This window comes from Meriones unguiculatus, chromosome 7 (genome assembly GCF_030254825.1).
Source record: "Meriones unguiculatus strain TT.TT164.6M chromosome 7, Bangor_MerUng_6.1, whole genome shotgun sequence".
NCBI classification, from domain to species: domain Eukaryota; kingdom Metazoa; phylum Chordata; class Mammalia; order Rodentia; family Muridae; genus Meriones; species Meriones unguiculatus.
In genome coordinates this window covers 36,375,893-36,390,870 of record NC_083355.1, presented here as the reverse complement: position 1 = coordinate 36,390,870, position 14,978 = coordinate 36,375,893, and the positions used below count along the sequence as shown (strand labels likewise).

Below are 14,978 nucleotides of genomic sequence, written 5' to 3'. Positions count from 1 at the left end.
CTTTTCTTTTTTCTTTTATTTTCCTTCCTTCCTTCCTTCCTTCCTTCCTTCCTTCCTTCCTTTCTTTTTTCTTCCTTCTTTCTTGTCCTTTTTTTTTCTTTTTCTTTTTTTTTTTTGGTTCACGGTTAATATAAGTCTGTTGTTAAAACAAAAAATTCTCAGCTGGATGTAGTGAGTGGCTTACATCTCAGCATTTGGAAGACTGCAGGACAATTGCCATGAGTTTGAGGTCAGTCTGGTCTACAAGTGAAAAAAAGGAAAAAACATTAAAATTCGCATGTAAAAGTCACCCCACCTTAAATAAACACTCAGTGTTATAGGGTACTTTGTATTTACTGAATCTCCAAACCCATTGATTTGACAAATACACAGTGAACAGCCACTGTTCTAAGTGCTGAGAATTTGGTCGTGAGCAGAGCACATTCTCTTGCTCATAAGGTTCATGTGCTACATAGAATAAATAATTAAAGATAAGCATATTAAATATTAATATATAAATAATAAATATTAAACGATGCCTCATAGTGTGATTTTTATGGGAAATAAATCAGATATTATGGGATAACTGTGATACAGAGATTTTCTTTTACTCAGGATAGGGAGAAAGGCCTCATAACAGACACAGCAGACAAGCGGAAATTCGATTATTGAATGAGAAGCAGAAGCTAATGGATTTCTAGAAAGAACCATAGATGAGACATAGCAAGTACAGTGGTGCTTGTACATGGATTTGGTTGGCATGGAGAAGGAGCAAGGAGGTCAGAGTGGCTGGAACAGAACTGATTACAGAAATATAGGAAACATAGCCAGGACCCAAATAAAGTATCTGTTGGTTGGTAAACTTTGGTTGGATTTTGGATTTCACTGGGATGTGATAGAATTCCATGAAGGGTTGAAATAATCCAATCACAGAGCAGGCCAACCTGGGCAACACAGAAAATTACAGTCCAGTCTGGTGTGTAAGACCCTGTCTCAAAAAATGGATAAGCTGGGCATGGTGGTACATGCTTTTATTCCCAGCACTTGGGAGGTAGAGGCAGATAGATCTCGGTCAGATTGGCCTACAGAGTGAGTTCCAGGACAGCCAAGGTTACATAGTGAAACCCTGTCTCAATAAGCCAAAGAAAGAGAGAGAGAGAGAGAAAGAAGGAAGGAAGGAAGGAAGGAAGGAAGGAAGGAAGGAAGGAAGGAGCAGATAACTTAAAATGTGCAAGGAGGATGAAAGTTAAATTAATTAAAATGTGTCCAAGAGGATACAACAAAGTGTGATGACATATAGGTGTGAAAATGGGATAATGCAACCCATTATGTATAGGCTAACTTAAAAATTAATGCACTACAAATTAAAATCTTCAGGGCTGGTAGGATGGCTCAGTCTGTGAAGTGTTTGGATTTGGTCCTCAGTACCCTAAAGAAGGTGTTACCAGTGCTGTAGCCCCAGCATGGGAAGGAGATGGGAGAATCCCTGGAGCATGTTGGTCAGGCAGCCTAGCTAAATCAATGAACTTTAGGTTCATTGATAGATACTGTCTCAAAAAACAGAATGAAGGGGCCATGGAGATGCCTCAGTCAGGGAAGTATCTTCTACAGAAACATGCAGACCTGAGTTCAGATCACTAGCACCAGCACTCTACTCCCTAATAACCCCAGCACTGGGAAGTGTTGAGACAGGCACGACCCTGGAGCTCACTGGCCGGCCAGCCTACCCAAATTAACGAGTTTCAGGAGAGACCCTGCCTCAGAAAAAATAAGGTGGAAAGCAATAAAGAAAAGACCCAACATCAACCTGTGGCCTTCATTTATGGACAGATATATACATGAATACATATATGCATGCACATAAGCACACACACACACACTCCAAAATATAAAGAATAAAATTTCTGCTGAAAGGAAGGATAACACTGATGGAGAAAGTACTACCCTTGATTTCTTCCTTAAGCAGTGCCGGGTTAGTGGCATTGAAAGTCCATTAGAAGAGAAGGGGAAGACAGACTTGGAAGAGGAACTAAGTTTTGTTTGCGATCTATGTTTTGTGCACTAACTGGACGTGACAATAGGAGTCTGCTCAGTGGAGAGCTCAGGGCTCAGATTGTGTAAGGAGTATAATTGTTTCTTTGTGTTTTTCTCGGCTTGAGAACAGAAGTTCCTTTCTTTTTGTAACCTCAGCACCCAGAAAGGTAGGACCAGCAGATACTGGTGAAATGAATAAGAACAAAGGTATGGCCAGATATAATGGAACATGCCTTGAACCCTGGCACTCAGGAGTCAGTGGCAGGAGGATTGCTGCAAGTTGAGGCCAGCTTGGTCCATATCATAGCTTTCCAGGCCAGTCAAGACCAGTCATAGGGAGTTCCTCTATCAAAACACAGAAGCAAAAAAGGCAAAAGGCACAGCTAAAGTGTGTGTGTGTGTGTGTGTGTGTGTGTGTGTGAAAATAAAAGACTACCTGGGACTGGAGAGATGGCTCAGTGGTTAAGAGCACTGACTGTTGTTACAGAGGACATAGGTTTGATTCCCAGGGCCCAAATGGTAGCTCACAACCACCTGTAACTCCAGTTTTGAGGGATCCAGCACCTTCTGACTTCCATGGGCACCAGGCATATAAGTGATACACATACAGGCAGGCAAAACACTTATACACATAAAATAAATCTGACAGTTTTTTTTTTTTTAATAAAAATTAAAAAAGACACATCCTGGGACTGGAGGAATGACTCAGTGGTTAAGAGCACTGTGTGTTCTTCCGAAGGGACCAGGTTCAATTCCCAGCACCTATGTGGCAGCTCACAGTTGTCTGTAATGCCAGATCCAAGGAGTCTGACACCTTCAGACTAAAGCACATAAAATAAAATTAAATAAATTATTTCAAAAAGACACATTTTTCTGCACTTTTGCTGGATGAACATGACTTACAAGTAGAGTGACCATAATTCCTGAATTGATAGGCTGTTCCTTGTTTATTCCTATGTTGTATTAATATTGCCCGTGTCTTGCTTTGTGCAGTAAATGTACACATCATTCTTTATAGAAAGAAGGCCCTTCAAGGCCAAGGCATTATGTTTTTTGGCTTTGGACTGAACTCAAGGCAAGTACTCCATCACTGAGCGATGCGTAACCCACAACCAACCTCTTTATTCATCCTCATCTCATAGGCGATGCCCCAGTCACACAGAAGGACCTCCCACTCCCATGTGCGCTCTTACCTCCTGACTTCCTTTGCCAAGCTAGGCCTTTGCCTCACCCTGGGCATCTCCAGAGCCCTTCTCCTGACCCTTCAAAATTCTGAGTTCCCAGCATGCCCTGTATGCTAGTTAGTCAGCTTCAGAACAAAGATGTGCCTCGCTCCCTCCCTCACCATCTCTAGAGTGAAATCTGGAAATAAAATCGACACAGAATAATTTTTCATATCTTACTGACCATTGTTTTTAAAGCTTAACCTCCAGAACTGGTTGCAGTACATTCTTGACTCAGGAAAGAGTCAACTGCCAAACTAGAAGCCTAACAAGGAAATTATCAGGCTCTGTAATTTGATTGCGTTGGTTGGGAACAAAATATTTCCTCAGTTTCTTCTCATCCACTGAGGTTCTGTGGTTAGGGTAAAAAAAAACACACGTTCTCAATCTCCTTCTTGTGAAAATAATACCCTATCATGTCTGCTTAGTTTTCCTTTCTTCTAGAGACAGAGTCTTGTTATGTGACCTGGAACCCACTGTGTAGCTTAGGCTAGCCTCTGGTGATCTTGTTGCCCCAGCCTGAGCTTGTAGCCCTGTGTCATCCTATTTGTCTCTCTTATTTGCTTTCTATATCCTAAATGTTGAAAAACTCCACAGACTTCCTCTCATCCAGTTTTCCATATTTCCAACTGGCTATCGGTAATTGCCACGCAAGTATATTTTTAAAAAGCAAATCCCTTGGGGCTGGAGAGATGGCTTAGTGGTTAAGGGCATTGGTTGCTCTTCCAGAAGACCTGGGCTCAATTCCCAGCACCCACCTGGCAGCTCCCAACTGTTTGTAACTCAAGTTCCAAGGGATCCCTCATACAGAGCATACATGTAGGCAAAATGCCATTGCTCATAAAATAAAAATAAGTTTAAAAAATAGCAAGTCTCAAAAGTCCAGCTATGCCTTTTTTCCCTTCTATTCTCTGAGATACGCCCCATCTGTAGAAATAGGCGGAGGATTTAGGTCCTGCATCAGACTACTTTTTCTAATCACTGGGCCTCTTCAAAGTGCTTTCCTGTGATAGAGTCCATGGGAGGAGGAGCAGCCTGGCTCACGAAGGACCTGAGCCTCAAGTGGGACAGCATTGGCTACTTATACACTAGGGGTGTCTTTCCCAGAAGTCCTGGCTTCAGGAGTCTGCTGGCCTGCCCCTGCCTCCTACACTCCAAGAATTGCTTTCCTCCTCTCTCCCCCAGCCCCATGGTCCTCTCTGTAGCTGCATTAGTGAGAAGAGTTAGAGAACTAGAGCAGTACCCACGCTCTCATCCAGAGACTGCCCTTTCCATCCTCCAATCCTGTGACTGAGTACTGAGATGCACTGTTTTCAGTGAAGTGCCTGTCTTAACCGACCAAATGCTGCCATGATTGTCCCCTAAGTCAATAAAGAATGTAAGCTGAAAAAGAAAACATTAAGGAATTAACCTTTTCCTCACAGAAAGTTCCTACACATCTTATAGGACTTGGTCTGCCCCTACTGCAACCAGCCTGCAGAGAAGGGTTGATGCACCCTCTAATGTTCATGTCTCTAGACAATGGCATATGGTCAGTTTATACATCAGGAAGATGGGCTTTAAAAATGAAAAGGGTGAAGAAGAGGGGAAATGTGCTGTTAAAGGGTCTTACTATAAAAGCAGGTCTGTAATCATACATGGTGGTGTGTGCCTGTATTCTCAACACTTGGGACACAGGCAGGATTGTGAGGCAGAGTGGCACATACCTGTAGTCTTAGTACTTGGGACATAGAGGCAGCAGTATTGTGAGTTAAGGGTAGCCTGGGCTACATGAGGCCCTATCTCAAAAAAATAAAATTAGGGACAGGACTGTAGCTCAGTTAGTGCAGTGGTTAGCAAGAACAAACCCCTGAGTTCCATCCCCAGCATTGCCTAAAATGGGGCGTGGTAGCACACACACCTACCTTCCCAGAGGCTAGGAAGTGGAGGCAGGATGGTTTTGAGGTCATCCTCAGCTACATAGCAAGTCTGAGGCCAACCTGGGCTACATGAAACCATGAAACCCCATCTATAAGTGAAAGAATAAAAATAATATATCACAAGAAAAAGATATTTTGGAGTGCTGTTTATAAGAGATAAAACCATCTTCATTTGTTAAGATGAATCTAGTAACAATCTCAGTCATTGAAATTTTCATGTCATAGTGATTTAACAGAGCTGTGACATATCCAGGCTGCTGTTACCCCTAATGCTTGCCTCTTCTTCACCTGACTGGCTTCTTTTCCCTCCTCACAGCATACAGGATATCTGCCTGATGACTCAACCAGGCTTTTCATAAAATCTAAAAAGGTGGGTCAAGGGGAAGTGTCCTAGGACCCGATACTCAGAAAAATTAAGTGTGCCTACTCAGCAGCTTGGCTGCATACCTTTCAGCCTGATACACGGGGCCTCCACCTGTGGACTGTCAAAACAGGCTCCCAAAATATTCATCATCCCTTGATGACAAATAGTCCGTACTCTCGTGCAACCAGTAGATGAGTGCACAGAGAATGTTTGAAATATCTGTAAGGAAGTTGGCCTGGTTTAGTATAATTATTATTTTTTTAATTTTGTCGTTTGAAACATGGTTTCTCTGTTTAACAGCCCTGGCTTCCCTGGAACTAGGTTTGTAGACCAGGCTGGCCTCCACCTCACAGAGATCTGTTCTGTGTCTGCCTCTCACGCGCTGGGATTAAAAGAGTGCACCACCATGCCCAGCTTTTTAAATATAATTTTGAGAGAATGGACTTTGACACTTTATGGAATTTGAATCCTCCCTCTCTGCTCCTTACCACTAAGAATTTGGCTGAGTTCAGAAGAGCTGGTGGGATCACTGCATGGTGAAAGCGTACTTGGCATGCAAGCCTGACATCTGAATTTGAGCTCCAAACCTCATGGTGGAAGAAGAGAATCAGCTTCTAAAAGTTGTCTCCTGGCCTCCACACATGCACACACGTGACTCGACTACCCAATTATGCAACAAAATGAAAATTAAAAATAAGTTGGGCCAGCAAGATGGTTCAGCGGATAAAAGTGCTTGCTGCTTTGGAACTCAGGGTGGAAGGAGAACCAGTTCCTGCAAGCTGTCTTCTGGCTCTGCCATGCTTTGTATGGCATATGTACACACATACCCGCACGCACACACACACACACACACACACACATTCAATAATAAATAAATGTAAAGATTTTAAATTAAAAGTGTTAAAAAATAATTTAGCCAACTTAAAGCTGGCCATGCTGGCTGACAGCAACAATCCCAGCTTCTAGAAGTTGAAACAGGAGGATTGCTTCTAGTTCTAAGCAAGCCTAGGCAATAGCGAGCATGAGAACCCAAAAGAAGAATATCAGTAAGTTATTACCTTCCCGTGACTTTTTTCTTCCTTTTATATAAAGTGATGATGTAGCTCAGTCAGTACAGTGCTTTCCTAGAATACACAAAGCTCTTTCTATTTGTTTATTGTTATTTTGAGACAGGGTTTTTCTGTGTAGCCTTGGCCATCCTGGATTCATTTTGTAGACCAGGCTGGCCTTGAACTCACAGAGATACGCCTGCCTCTGCCTCCTCAAGTGCTGGGATTACAGGTGTGCGCCACTGCTCCCCGCTCACAAAGCTCTTAAGAATTAATTCTATCTCTGCACTGCTTAAGACCAGGGCTTTGGGGCTGGAGAGAGAACTCAGTGGTTAAGAACACTGCCAATTCGTCCAGAATTGTTTCCTAGTCCACCTGGTCACACACACCCATCTGTCTAGTTCCAGGAGGATCCTATGCCCTCTTCTGGTCAAATGTGTGTGCGCACACATAGACACTCGTACACATAATTTAAAATATTAAAACATAAAGTTGTCCTAGGTCCTGTTGTGTAGCCCTAAGCACTAGGATATTTCTCTTATTCGAATCAGTGACTCCTGTTTCTTGGAAACCAGTAGGTTTCTAGCACAAGGGACACATAAACAGTTTCTTTGCCACGACTTAACACAAAGTCTAGAGTGTGACCTCACATGGCATGGGACAAATGTAGTTGCACTAGGGGGGGTACGATAGGCTTGAGTGGAAGTGAGTTCAGGATCTGTTCCATTTCACGAATGTGAGCGGTGAACAGGCTTATGTATCAGGGATCATTAGCCGCTGCGCTTTGAGTGTGGCGGGCGCTTTGCTGCAGTAATCGAATGGAAGTAGCTCGGAAGAGGTTAGCCCGATGCATAGCTAATTGTTATGGTGCTGCCTGATAATTAGGCTTTAAATGTTAAACTACTTATATAAATGACTATAATTGGGTATTTTGACACAGCCAACACATTTTTTTCACTGTGCCTCTGCTCATTTTATTAATTTCCCAGAATCTATAATCACACCAAGAACATTTTTTCCTCTACTATTTAATCATGTACTTACAAACACGCTCTTTAAAATGACATAGTAAAGTACCAGAATAGCTACTGCTTAAGGATCTCTGTGTATGTTTTTTCCTCTCATTTTAGTCCTAGGAAACCTCTTCGAGGAGGTGGTATTGCTCTCATGTCAGTGATGGGGAGACCGATGCATGGTGTGTGTAAGCCAGCAGCACAGAGGAGAATCAGGCTTCTCGGCCAGATGCTTTGTACAGCAAGCAGAGATAGTAAATATTAGTTTTGGATGTAGAACGGCTCTGAGAAATCCAGAGTATATTTAGAGCATATCCAAAGAGAAACTGGGGGGGGGGGTATCTCTGTTTCCCTCTGGGTGTCCAAGCACATGAGAAACAGAAGTAAATATATATCTGAGAGTCGAGGCTAGCTTGGTCTACAGAATGAGTTCCAGGACAGCCAGAGCTACATAGAGTGATCCTGTCTCAAACTGTCCCCCACCAAAGGAAGAAACAATTATTAACCTGGCATGGGGTCCTGTACCTTTAATTTGAACTCTGAGAGGCAGAGTCTGGTAGATCTCTGTGAGTTCAAGGCTAGTCTTGTTGCTGTTATTTTAAGGGTATGGCCTAATAATGCTTATTATTAGCCCTATAATCATTATGGTGGTATATCTAACCCACTATCACAATCAATGATACAGACTGTGTATGACACAGACACCTTATAGATTTTAGAATAGCCTAAATCTTACCTGGGGCAAGGCAGATATTAACTCTCTAAGGTACCTTTACCTCACAGCCTCATAATTCATACCTCCCATTTAGAATTCCATAAATCCTTGATTATTCTTCATTCGGTCTGCTTCCTCCATCTGTGCCAGCCCTGTGCTTCTCTCAAGCTCACCCATGGCTGTGTGCTGCCTCTTCTTTCTCCTTCTCCTGTACTTGTCTCCTTCTGTACTGTCCCAAATTTGGTGAACCTTTGCCACACCTAACACCTTCTGCCCTGCTCAAGTGGAGACCTTTTAATCAGCCAGTCAGGGATAATTGGGGAACATTCCTTCTCACTGAATGGGCAATTCAAGGAGACAATTCAACATTAATAACAGGGCAGTAACCGCATCTTAAGGCATTGAAATCAGCATTTGGCAGCATTTGAAAACACAGTTGAACCTTCCTCCAACTCTGGTCTGCATAGTGAGTTCCAGGACAGCCAGGGCCACATAGAAAGACCCTGTCTCAAAAGAAAAACAAAAAAGTGTTATACACCACTGATCCCAGCAAAACAGCAATAACAAACGTGAATAATGGAACAACCTGTTGAGGTCTGGGGCATTTTCTTCTTGGACCTTCTCATCTGGTCCAGGCTGGCCTCAACCTTTCAAGTGCTGGGGTGACAAGTGTCTGCCACCACACCTGACTAATGTATGTATGTGGTAACTGCTGAGCTAATATGCAAAAGACAGTCACTGAGTAGTTTTCCGCTGAAAAGCAATGCTGTCAGATTTGTGCTTTGAAAGCTCACTGTGCTTATGATGTCAACCAGAGAAGGTCAGGGGCAACAGGCTCTTGCAGTTCACATAACCTTGTTTCCCTGACATCACCTCAGAGGAAAGCAAAGCCCTTTATTCTTACAGAGTATGCATCAAATGTTAGTAATTAGTATCTATAGATATAAAAGGCTTAAAGTTAACTTACCAGGAAGACAGGACCTATTGGAGTGAAAGGATTTCCCTGAAGCATAGATAAGGAGCAGATGCAACCCTCTGAAGACAGGGAGAGAGCTGGGGGTGGGTGGTAAAAGCGATACCGTAGCAGGGGCAGGCTTCCAGACAGACTTCTCCAGCTGTGCACAGTGTTTTTACCAAGGTTCTTCTTCACTATGCTCAGGTTGGGCAAAGGTGTTTTACTGTGTGTCCTGGTGCTGTTGGCGCTTTTGTCATTTTGAGAGAGGATCTCATTGTGTTGCTCCCTGGTGGCCCAGAACTCTGGGTCCAAGTGATCACCATGCCTTTGCCTACCAAATAGCTTGAATTATAACAACTTGCACTCTTTTATTTTTTAAGTAGACATAATTTCCTATGTGTAGATATGGCTTCATTCTGCATTTTGTTTACAACACAGTAGTGCCTTCATAAAAATAGAGGACAGTAGTCTCTACTTAAATCATTCTGAAACTGAACCTGGGCATTACTTAGCCAGTTTCATTTCCCAGTAAGACCGTATGTAACAGGTCCTAGAAGATGACATTGTTTTGTTTTGTTTTGTTTTTCCTCTTGTTCTGACATAAAGAATTGAATAGGGCCAGCCAGATTGCTCAGTGGGTCAAGATGCTTACAGCCAATCCTGATGACCTGAATTTTATTCCTAGGACACACACCGTGGAAGGAGAACACTGACTCCTCCAATTTGTTCTTTGACTTTCACATGCATGCCGTGGCACACACATGAGTATTTGAACGCACAGGATTAAATAAATAAATGTAATTTTAGAAAAATAATTAAACATGGTGGTGCACAGCTGCAGTCATAGCACTTAGGAGGTGAAAGTAGAAGGCAAGGTGTTCAAGGCCAGGCTTAGCTACATAATGAATTTGAGGCTAGCCTGGGGTACATGGCACCGTCTCTCAAAAGAAACAACACTGTGCTCAATTCAGCAGCACATATACTGGAATTGGAACAATACAGAGAAGATTAGCATGTCATCCCTGCGTAAGGATGACACTCAGAGTCATGAACCATTTCATATTTAAAGAGAGAGAGAGAGAGAGAAGAAACAACAACAACAGACAAGAATTACCCAAACAAAACAAAGAAAAGAGAACAGGGTTGGCATATGCTGACAGCCCAGCCACCTTACTTTGTCATGCATGTGTTGGTGAGCAGAGCCCTTCAGAGCCCTTCCTCTACTGAGCACACACAGGGAAACACAGAAGTGGAGACTGGAACTGAAGCCACAGAAGCTTAGAAGGGAAGGGCGGAGAAGGGTAGAGAGAGGTTGGGTTGGAGTATGGAGACATCGTTGGAAAGAAGTCGTAGGGTTCTGTAGCACTTGTGGCTGCAGTTAACAACTTAGTAAATATTTCAACAGCTAGACAGAAGACGGTTTTTGAATGTTCCCGACATGAGGTTTAAGGTGATGAAAATGATAATTACTTTCATTTGATCACCATACATTATGTTCATGTATTGAAATATCACATTGAACCTCACAAGTATGTACAGTTATTGTATGTCAGTCAAACATAAAAGCGCACTGAGAGTGGTAGTTTTTAATCCCAGCACTTGGGAGGTAGAGGCAGGTGGCTCTGAGTTCCAGGACAGCCAGGACTACATAGAGATACTCTGTCTCAAAGCAAGCAAGTAAGTGAATAGGATAGGATAGGATAGGATAGGATAGGGTAGGGTAGGGTAGGGTAGGGTAGGGTAGGGTAGGATAGGATAGGATAGGATAGGATAGGATAGGATAGGATAGGGTAGAATAGAATCACATAACTTTAATCTCAGCATTTGTGAGATAGGGGCAAGTAGATCTCTGTGAGTTCAAGTTTACCCCGGGTAGTCAGGGATATATAGTAAGACCTTGTATCAAAAATAAATAAAACCGAGTTGGGAAACCTGGAAGTTTTCCTAAGAAATATGTTTAGTTTATAGAACTTTTCAGGTTAAACACTGAGAGCATTTTAAATACAGCCATAGAAGACAAAGTGAAGACAAACTCTTAAAGCCAGAGGGGACTCCTAGGACCTCAAATCCTGATGGTTTATGTATTTAAAACAATTTTTGAGACAGAGTCTCATTTATCCCAGAATGTTCTCTAACACCTATGTAGCTGAGGATGACCTTAAACTTCTACTCTGGAAGTGGAGGCTGGAGGATCAGGAGTTCTAGACCATCCTTGGTTATTTGGAGGCTAGCATGGGCCTTGTCTCAAAAAGGCGAAACGAAAGAAATAAAATGCACATAAGACAATGACTGAGGAGGTAGTGAGTAGTTAGGAGCACTTACTACTTTTGCAGAGGACCTGGGTTCAGTTCCCAGCGCCCAGCGATGGCTCACAACCACCTTCAACTCCAATTCCAGGCTATGTAATGCCCTCTTCTGGCCTCCAGGGCTTCCTATGTATACATGGTTCACACAGACTTATGCCGCCAAACACATATATACATAAATTTTAAAAATTCATCTCTTAACAATTATATTTAACATTTTTACTTTGTGCAGGGTTAGGGAGCAGCCGTGTGCTTGTGGAGTTTAGAGGACAGCTTACAATAGAAGCTGGTTCTCTCTACCATGTAAGTCCCAGAGAAGGACGGATCGCGGGTTCTTGGGATTGCTGGCAGGCACCTTTAAACCCTGAGCCAAATCACAGGTGAAGTAATTAAAAAAAAAATCTTTACAAAGGCACGAGGAGGAGGTTTGGGTATGGTAACACACACATTTTATCCCAGCACTCAGAAGGTAAAGGCAGGGAAATCTCTTGAGTTCAAGGGCAGCCTGGTCAATGTAGTGAGATTCTTTTTATTTGTTTGTTGGGGGGGGTTGGTGGTTGTTGTTTGGTGTTTTTTGTTTGTTTGCTTGTTTAAGACAGGGTCTCACAATGTAGCCTTGGCTGCCCTGGCATCCACTGTGTCGACCGGGCTGGCCATGAACTCACAGAGATCTATCTGCCTCTGTCTCCCGAGTGCTGGGATTAAAGGGGTGCACCACCCATACCTGGCCTGGAGGGTCTTTTTCAGTCTGGCAAAGCTGCATCTATAAATCCTGTAAATCTATAAACCCATGAATCTTTGTTAATGTAGTCCTAGACATGGATGTGCTCAAGCAAATTAACCCTACAAGAAACTACTGATCGTGTGTAAGCCTGGTTCACAAGTCTTCTATGTCAGGGTCCTCTCAGCAGGGTGTTTGAGTCTTCTAGATGTTAATAAGGACCCTATGTCTTGTACTGTTTATTCTTCATGGCCGGCCCGTTAGGGAGGAGGAGTGACTGGGTAAGATCCTGGGAAAGTCTGCAGGGCACCATCTAATCCTGCAGAGACCATGGCTCTAAACCCCTGAATATATCCTCCCCCAGTCTATTTTAAGTCGTTTAGCGAACGAGACTTACCGTGGGACGATCCTTGGTTGTTAGGAATTATTTCCCCACGGGGCAGTAATAAAGACCTCGCCTTTGTTGTGACGTACGTGTCTGTTGTGGTTATAATAATGAGCACTCTGTGCTTTTCGGGATGCAGTTACTAGTTCGTGCCACTGGGTGGCACAAATTCACAGGAGTCCAATGAAAGTTTCTAATTCACGGCCCAGAGAGCGCTTTTTGCTAAGTGGCACCAAATGAAGGAAGGTTGTGGGGAGAGTGGGTTTATTTGGCCTAAAATTCCAGTGTGCAGATGAAGCTGTATGGCCTAAAATTAAGGTCAGATTATTGAATAAGGAAAAAAAATTGAAAAAGTATTGGAAATAATCCCAGCACTTGGGAAACTGAAGCAAGAGGAGTGCCGTAGATTCAGGGCCACACTACATAGTTGATTCCATGCCAGCCTGAGCTATACACACTCAGACTCTGTTACAGACAAATAAACCTACTGTTTTTTTGGTTGTTTTTTTTTTTTTTAATTCTGGAAGAGGGCCTAGAGAGACGATGGTTCCGCAGTTAAGAGCACTTGCTGCTTGTCCAGAGGACCAGAGTTCAGATTCTGAAACCTGTTCCCGGCTTTTCTAGGTATGCACATGCTGGGTAGTGGTGCCACACGCCTTTAATCCCAGCACTTGGGAGGCAGAAGCAGGCAGATCTCTGTGAGTTTGAGGTTAGCCTGGTCTGCAAATTGTGTCCAGGGCAGCCAAGGCTACACAGAGAAACCCTGTCTCAGAAAAACAAACAAACAGACAAACAAAAAAAAAAATCCGAGATATAAGAATGTAAAATCAGCTAAGCATGATAACTCTTGCCTATAATCCCAGCACTTGGGTGGCTGAGGAGGAGTACCAATTATGACTTCTAGGCCAGGCTGAGCTACATTCATGGAGTCAGTCTGGTCTGGGCTAGAGAGACTGCCCTAAAAACAAATGAACTCTCAGAAAAGCAAGAAAAATGAAGCCGGAGCTGGGGCTGAAGTTTAGTTGGTAGGGCGGTCACGAAACTCTGCTGTAGTCTTCAGCTCCGTGCGAACTGGGTGTGCACACCTGTGTTCTCAGCACTTGGGAGGGAGGGAGGGGCGGGGAGACGGGCAGTTCAAGGTCAGCCTCAGCTGTATGAGACCGTGTTTGGAAACTGCAAACAAGGTCTCGGGGAAGGGATCACTCAGTCCTACACTGCAAGCCTGAGAATCTGAGTTTGATCCCCAGGGCTCCTGTATAAAAAAAAAAAATGGGTGTGATAGTTTAAGCTTCGAATTTCAGTGCTGGGGAGGCAGGGGCGGGGTGATCCCGGGGCTCCCCAGCCAGACAGCCTGGCCCTAGTAAGCTCCAGGCGGATGGGAATTTCATGTTTCAAAAGAGGCGGATAGCATTCCTAAGGATGACATGCAAGGCTGTCCTCCCATCTCTACACACGGGCACACACACGCGTGTGTGCACACACGCTAACAAATAACAAATGAGTATGAATTGAGAGATGGCTTTGCTGGGTGTGTCGGCACATGCATGTAATCCCATCTCTCTGGATGTACAGGCAGGTGGATCTCCATGAACTCAAGGCCCACCGTGTCTACATAATGATAGAGTTCCGGGCCAGCCATAGCTACATAGTGTTGAGGTCTCAAAGTGGTGGTGGTGGGGTGGTAACAGCCATAGTAGCCATAGTAAGAAAATAAACAGAGGGAGATGAATTCCGCCTCTCCAGTAAGGAAGAGTGAGCTCTGCTTGATTTAACCTTTCTAAAAGCCCCAGAACAGCTTGGAGCTGGAGAGGGCTCAGTAGCTAAGGAGATAATATTCTTGCAGAGGACTTGAGTCTGGTTCCCAGCACCGTGTCAGGCAGCTTACAGCCTTCCATAACTCCAGCTCCAGGAGTATCAGTTGCCTGTGTCATCTGTGGACATTCTGCCCTCCTGTGCGCACACGCACCCTTAAAAAAACAAAAACAAAAACAAAAACAAAACAACTTTAAATTAAAAAAAACAAAACAAAACAAAAAAAAAAACAACAGTAGCAGCTTTTATGTGAAAAAGAAGATTATCTGATTCTCCTGTACAAAAGGAGTCATGCAGCCAGGCTCGGTGTCACAGGTTTATAATCTCAGCTTGTCAGGTGCCAGAGTCAGGAAGATCACAAGTTCAAAGCCAGCCTGGGCAGCTTAGACTGTGTCTCAAAAAGTAAAAATAAAAGACGGCTGGAAACATAGAACGGTGGCGGTGGTGGAGCACCTGTATGGTATTGCAGGGCCCTGGGCTCCGCCTTCTTTACTGAGTGGAAG

The 14,978-nt window shown here is 43.6% G+C and overlaps 1 protein-coding gene and 1 non-coding gene across 4 annotated transcripts in view; both read left to right on the top strand.

Annotated features, from left to right (window-relative positions):
• The window catches only part of Acaca (acetyl-CoA carboxylase alpha), a 263,052-nt gene that overhangs the window by 777 nt on the left and 247,297 nt on the right, over positions 1 to 14,978 (top strand). The window lies entirely within an intron of this gene.
• Positions 10,210 to 10,318, top strand: LOC132655486 (U6 spliceosomal RNA). Its single transcript, XR_009593294.1, has one exon. It is a non-coding gene; the product is annotated as a U6 spliceosomal RNA (small nuclear RNA).